Consider the following 6690-nt stretch of genomic DNA (forward strand, 5'->3'; position numbering starts at 1 on the left):
GATGGATGATATATGAAGCAGTACATATAATCACACTCCAAAGCATGTACAATAATACTCTTATTTAAAATACGTCACACTCATGCATAATTGTACGTGATTGTATGTGGTTCTGAAGTGCCATGCACGAAGACAGAAAACTCAAAAACCACAATATCTCTATACTAGACACTATTAAATACTCGTAGACTTCTAGACTATTCCAAGCAGTTGTTTCGAAAGGATAAATTAATGTCTACTGTAAAAAGAAAACCAAAAAAAAACACATGTAAATTACCAGTGATTTTGTAGACAATCAATGCAATTGGCTTCACTTTGCGTGCTCAATCCAATATTAAGTTTCGTAGAAATAGGTACATGTACATGTCAATAAAAACCTGCGTTGTTAGCTGTATTTACACGACGAATTTTGAATTTGATTTCAGGACCAATGACAACGATGCAATGGCTGCAAGCCAAACATCGAAGGAACTAGTATATCTAGAAGCTGCAGTAAGTGGTAACATTAATGTGCTGGAAACAATTCTGAAAAATAAATCCGGATTCAACCTTAATATCATTAATTCAAAAGGGAAGACAGCCTTACAACTTGCTATTGAAAATGGACGCATAGGTATGTAACATGTCAATTATTTGGGAGTCGTTTTAAGATAAACCTCGTAGCTGAGATTAGTAGTTTTATTATATGCATAGACACTGATATTCCCAGAATGCCACATCTAAGTTGCAGTAATACAAACTTGAAGTTGATCATCTTTGGATTGACATCAGAAGTATAGTAACATGGCCAGAACTACATTTAGCTGTGTGCACACATCAAACTACATGGTTACAATGTTACTTATGTATGCATAAATCAAAATTTTGAAACTAAATAAAAGCTTGGTTTGGACACTTGAGAAAATAAGTTTTCCTTTTTAAGACATGTTTTGCCAAAAATCTGCATCAAAGCAAAGAGTGAATACAAACTGCCTATGCTGTCACATCGCGTCGCCTTCCATGGGGATTATGACATGAATTACATGTATTGCATTTCGAAATTCACTATCATCTAGACAGCTACGATTTATGTGTTCGAAGTCTGTAAATAGTGGTGTGTTGGTGAAGTTAGACTGTTGTTTGGCGTGGCACGTTGTTTTACTCTGATTTCTCATCTTTTTGGATAGAAGTGGTAGATTTACTGTTACGCCATGGCATTGAAGTTGGTGACTCACTACTGCATGCTGTTAATAGTAAATGTCAAAAGGCTGTGCAATTACTATTGAATTATTCCAAGGTACATACTTTTGAAAGTAACGCTGTTGATCGGGTTACTGTACAGTTTATCGATATTTAATGTTCAAACGGGGAAGTAATCACTCGCACTGCTGGTCAAATCGTCAGTCTGTTCCATTTGAGACTATAACATTGAATTAGCCGACCAACTAGTTTCTTCTCAAACCATCTCTTCTACGAGGTACCGTACCGACTTGGATTGTTGAGTAGAACTCACAACGAAACATACATATCTGGTTCAACGAACGCCAAGCTAACCACTTGGTTGATTTTATTACATGACCAATCTCCGTCTCCGCTTCCCCCGAGATGGGCTAAAAACCCAACTTAAATACATTTCAAAGTTTACACAAAATCGCTATTCTTAGAGTATGACGTATTCTTAAGTCTTATGAAAGACATCATCTGAGATCTAATATCCAATCACCTTCTCCAGATTAGTAATACTAGTTCATATCTCAAAGACCATAAAATAGTCATGTCATAATAAAACTTGTTGACAGTTCAATCGCACCTGGTACAAACAATTCCGAAATAGCGATATTGAGATGTCAAAGACCTATGTTGTTACGCAACGGAATGTCACTGTATGTACAAAGTTTAAATGCTTTTTGACTTCAATTTAGAGTTCGTAATGAAAATTTACCAAAATATCCTGAATGGATATAATTTAGATCTGTGACTCGTAACACTTTACAATTCTGGATTTATAACTGATATGTATGTGAATATTTAAGAATAGTTAGTAGGAGTGTACTGATGATTGTCAAATGCATTTTATATCATTTTTATTTTTAAACAATACAATAGAGTGAACGAGACGGATAGTTTGCAAGTCGAACGCCCCAAGCTTATCAAATAACATTTTTGGTATTCATCAAATTTCGAGTACTCGGAATGATACAAAATTCGAGAAAGCTATAATTGTAGTTACTCCATTCCTGAAAAAAACATAGCTGTATCTTGAAATATTGAAGAACTACCGACCAGTGTATAATTTATCATATATATCCAAAGTTGTTGAGAAAGTCGCTGTAATAGCACACAAACTACGTCACCTCCAACTAAACAAACTGGATGAAATCATGCAATCAGCAGCCTACACAAGTACAACTCATAGCACTGAGACTGCTCTTCTACCGGTTCAAAACGTGACATTTGTTGATTTAAGTTGCTTTGCTAGTTTAGTTTGACCTCTCTGCGGCCTTTGACACTGTTGACCATTATCTCCTCCTGAGCCGTATGCTGAACAGAATGGGCATCACCAGTACAGCGCTAGCTTGGTTCAAGTAATATCTAGCAGACCGTCAGCAAACAGTCCAGATAAATGACAACTCACCAATCTCGCACGATCGTCAGTACGGTGTCCCACAGTGCTGTGCTGGGGACAAATGTTACAACACTGCTAGGCGACATTAAATAGACAACACGACAGTGAGCTATGTTATTTAAGCAGATTAAAGCTCACTGTATCTAACTTTCAAAACCAAATAAGTCAATATCACCTTTCACGTTTTGAGAGTTGTGTATCCATTAGTGGAAGACCGAGAATCTGCTGAAGTTGAACACTGACTAGACTGCAGTTGTACTGTATGTTTGGTCTCATTAAAATATGTAAAATGAATTTGCCACCAATAAAGATCAACGGAAATGAAATCATTCATACCTAAAACTGAAGTTAGAAACCTTTTGCACTGCATACAAATGTACCAAAAACAGTATTCAACTTTATTGTAATTGGCCAAAATACTTCCAGTGTATATACATTGTGCGGCCCGTGCCCGTCCATATTTCGTCGTACCTTAACCTTAATTAATATTGAATAAGTGGTATGAGACTGTTATAAAGGTCATACATATTGACTACTATGAGATAACGAAATACATTGAATATGAGTATCGTACACATGGTATATGTATATCATGTCGGACATTCATGCGTACATCAATCCATCAATGCACACACACGCGAACTCAAAAATCCCACCCCCCTCCACACACACACACACACACACACACACACATACATACACACACACACAACACACACAAGCTCAGCAGCTCGACATGGAGAAACGTATTAACACTTCAAAAACAATTATTCCATTGAGTCTAGTTAATATTATTGAGTATAGATTAAACCATACTTAGCAAGGGTCAAAGGTGATGACATCTGGTTTTTGGTCAAACACTACATCGTCCCTTATTTTCGTAGTTTGGCCATGTACATTATCACTACATGTTGGTATCCCCAATGACGAGGTACATTGGTTGATGTCCTGTTACATCAACTCAACAGGAAGGTAATCACTATCATTATAGCTCAGTTGTTAATTTTGAAAACGTACTTTTAGCTCCTATGAATTGATTATATATAAGTGGATGTAGGTTGAATTGTGAGAGAAAGCTTTACCATTGTACACCATCGGACATCCAGTGTTATCATAACCCCAACATTTTGATGTGTTATCTTAAATTTTAATCTTCATCATCATCAGTTAGTGCTTTTCGTCATTTCATCCGTTAATGCAGAATAAGGTTTGAGACAGTGTTGATAAAGGCATTCTATAACGTGTATATGAAATGGACCAATTTTTGAACCTAAAGATATGAATCTGTTATATTTATTACATGTATGTTTGTAACTGGCCGACAGCGGTCACATCACTGATGCCAAGGCTGATTAGGTTGTTATTTTTAATCGTACAGTTCAACAGCTGATGCAGGATTGAAACAAATCGTCAATGCTTGATCAGATCGTCAATATACTGAAACGAACCACCACCACCACCACCACCACCACCACCACCACCACCACCACCACCACCACTCAACAACAACAACATAAAACATTAATTTAGGGCCGTGTTAATTAAGCAACCCCCTCCCCACCCCTCCAAAAACATCTACAACAACTTTACGAATCAACGACACTATATCGTAAATATATTACATATCACAAACAGTGTGGCTAAGATATAGGATATTGAAGTGAATGATATTTAAAACATCACACTAAACTTGTTCAGAAGTGCTATAGGTATGGTGTGTGTGTGTGTGTGTGTGTGTGTGTGTGTGTGTGTGTGTGTGTGTGTGTGTGTGTGTGTGTGTGTGAATTGACTTAATGCCAATTGGATTGGTATTTGCTGAGGACATTACTTATGGAATGTAGATAGAAAATAGTTCAAACGAAAATGATGACATTACCAAAAATGTGATTTTGGTGACTTTGGTGGTGATGTACATAAGGATGTGAAGATGAAGAATTGTTCCTGGTATGGTTATCCCATCAGTGATTTGTAAATGTGTATTTTAGTCAACAATCTTTCATTCAAAAGTTACAGGGCAGATTGCGCTAATATTTGAAGGTGTTTTTTTCTTGGAATGTGTACACGAACAATGACATTATACCGGTAATATTATCAAAGATATGGTTAGGTGTACAAATGTTAATTTTGATCTCGAAAACTAGTTTGTAGATGGTGCTGATATTCGGTGGGATGTTTTAGAGGTGTATTATTCTGTAGATACAAATGTCCTTAGCAACATCCCAATGCAAGTATACGTTGCAAATATAACCTCATAGTTCGATGGGTAACTTAATAAACATTATCAAATTATGATAACCAACAAGACCAAGCCAATAGCAAGAGTCGAATTATAGTGTATATAGCAAAGATGACAGCAGTCTTGGTTAGGCAAGTGGATTAATATAATAAAGTGATGATATATACCTCGCATCAAGACCACATCCATAGCTACAGCTAAAATATGATGTGCAGGGGAAATATAATAGGGGTAGTTAGGCAAGTCTACAGATAAATATTAAAAATGATGCAGTCACCTAGGAACTAATATACCGCCAAAAGCAAAATACAAATGATGGTGCATAGTGCATTGGTAACAACTTGGATGACTTGGTATACAGATAAACATTAAAAAAAAATATTATCACATAAATTTTCCAGTTCTGCTTCAAAGCCATTGACAATATTTTCAACATAATGTCAGAGTGACAAGCTGCAACTTCTCGTCCCCATGGCCAGATAGATCTAAGTTTTGTTGATTACTTCTATGTCGAAATACTCGACAGGGGTAGTTTCAATTCATGTATCAACACGAACTTGATGACGGTCCATGCCATTTGGACCACGATTAATTTCCATTACGATTGACCTCTAGTGTCAGCATAGTTCACGCAATGACCCTCGGGGTCATCTTATGATCCGATATCAATCCGTAACCTTATTAGATACAAAGGTGATGGCCAGATACACAACAATCGTCCTTTGGAGTACAGGGGTCAACCTGTTATTTCCCGCGCTGACCTTAGGAGTAGTGACCCGCTTGTTCTACTTATATTTAGTATGATCACTCAACTTTGCAAGGTTGGTGTTTTTCCACTCACCATATCACATATTCCTTAATGTGATAGTCTGCAAGCACAGTGAGAAGTAGTCTGGTAAAATAATGTTATGCAATATAAGGATGAAGAAAAAGAAATTGGAAAAAGGTCATACGTTTGTCACCGGTGCGTGGCTGACGACGTCCAAGTGAAATCCCAATCTCTGGTTTGAAATTAAGTAAAAAAAAAATCATATCATCTCTGGACACACAGGAGGAAATACAAGAAAAGAGACAAAATAACCATTTTCAGTTTCAATATTCTTGAACAAAATTATCACGGCTTTTCAAAGATTTAACCCAAACACTGACACGAGTAGTTTAAGTTGATGATAAAGAATTTACATATTACTTCCCTTGAGAGTGAACATAGAGTCTGTTTGAGGAATTTATTATGTGTTATGGTGCTCATAAAGTGGACTAAATAATATAAAGTGACGGCGATACTGCGCCTATTTGAAAAGATTTTTACTTACACAAGTGACCCAATCCAAAATTAACGGCCATAGTTTTGTTGGTGATTTATTATGACGACTCGTTTCAATAGCTAATGTGAGACTTGAATGATGGTGTTAGCTAAAATTAATTTAAGTTTGGCCTATACATGGTTCAGTTGAAGCATTGATGAATTTAACTAAAAGTTGGAATATCTACGTACTAATCTACTCTACTACCGATTCAATGAAGGGGACAACTCTTGTCTATAGCAGTCATGTACCTTTCAAGAAACAATTTTAAAAACATATCAGTTGAGAAGATTCTACAAAACTCAAATGCAAAATTCAATAACCTGTAAAAAATTATTACCAGCATTCGCCTTCTAATCCGCGTTTATTCTAAAAGTACATATAACAACAACAACTATTTTGAGAAACTTTGCCCTCAATCTTGGTAATATGCCAATTTCTTGCTTCCCTGGATGGAAACTTTGTGACCTGACCTTTAGTGACAAGCTGGAGTAGCACCACCTTTGGATGCACATTATTATTAAAATCGGTGTAGATACAAGCGG

This window comes from Glandiceps talaboti, chromosome 1 (genome assembly GCF_964340395.1).
Source record: "Glandiceps talaboti chromosome 1, keGlaTala1.1, whole genome shotgun sequence".
Classification (NCBI taxonomy): domain Eukaryota; kingdom Metazoa; phylum Hemichordata; class Enteropneusta; family Spengelidae; genus Glandiceps; species Glandiceps talaboti.